This window comes from Bison bison, unplaced genomic scaffold (genome assembly GCF_000754665.1).
Source record: "Bison bison bison isolate TAMUID 2011002044 unplaced genomic scaffold, Bison_UMD1.0 scf7180017864495, whole genome shotgun sequence".
Taxonomy (NCBI): domain Eukaryota; kingdom Metazoa; phylum Chordata; class Mammalia; order Artiodactyla; family Bovidae; genus Bison; species Bison bison.
Window position 1 is genome coordinate 5,127,792 of NW_011495054.1, and position 1,012 is coordinate 5,128,803.

The 1,012-nt window shown below is 56.5% G+C and overlaps 1 long non-coding RNA gene across 1 annotated transcript in view; it reads right to left on the minus strand.

Annotated features, from left to right (window-relative positions):
- Positions 1-372, minus strand: part of LOC104980032 — a 21,582-nt gene extending 21,210 nt beyond the window's left edge. Inside the window, exon 1 of the long non-coding RNA XR_824211.1 lies at positions 38-372. This is a non-coding gene — a long non-coding RNA (uncharacterized LOC104980032). The remainder of the gene's footprint in view (positions 1-37) is intronic.
- Positions 373-1,012: the final 640 nt, after the last annotated feature.

Sequence of the window (1,012 nt, forward strand, 5' to 3'; positions counted from 1 at the left end):
CCCCTGAGCAAACCCCTTCCCCGCCAGCCCACCTTACCCTTCCGCAGCGACGGAAAGCCCGCCGTCCCTCGTCCTCCTCCTCCTCCAGCCTTGTCGCCTCTGCCACCGCCGCCGCCACCGCTGCAAAGCCACCTGCGCGTGACCCTCGATCACCAACACCCTCCCCCACCAACCCCGCCGCGTACACACCCGCGTTTGCGCTCAGACCTTAGATGTGGAGCAGTGGACGAGGGGAAGCTCAGAAAAGCTTAACGAGCCAAGCTCAAAGATCAGGAAGACCACCTCCCTCCTCCACCCTCTCTCCACCACCGCCTATAAGTTGTCTCTGCAGTTGGGCTTCTTGGCTGGCAGAATCCATTCACCCACTCCTCCTTCCTCCATTCAGTCATTCACTCATGTTCCTTGTCCCCAAATACACAGTGGTCTACCGCCACTGGTGGAAGGCACGCAGGGAAGGGGGGAGTCATGGGGGGGGGGTGTCACTTGCTGTCCCTCTAGGAGCACTTTCTCCCCCTCCTGCTGCTGCTAAGTCGTTTCAGTCGTGTCCGACTCCGTGCGACCCCAGAGACGGCAGCCCACTAGGCTCCCCCGTCCCTGGGATTCTCCTGGCAAGAACACTGGAGTGGGTTGCCATTTCCTTCTCCAATGCATGAAAGCAAAAGTGAAAATGAAGTTGTTCGGTCCTGCCCGACTCTTAGCGACCCCATGGACTGCAGCCTGCCAGGCTCCTCTGTCCATGGGATTTTCCAGGCAAGAGTACTGGAGTGGGGTGCCATTGCCTTCTCCGTCTCCCCCTCCTAAAGGTCCTCAAAGAGAAAACCAGGAAAGGTGGGGTTGGGCTGGGGTGGAGGAGTCAACTTTCATTTCTACTCTCAAAAGGAACTGCTGGCTAGAATGAGCAAGATTTTTAATCAGTGACTTAAAGGGTGCCTAAAGTGGACTTCCAGCCAGTTTATTTAACCCCTCTGGGACCAAATGAAGTAGAGTGGATGTTGGAAGTATTAAATGCATT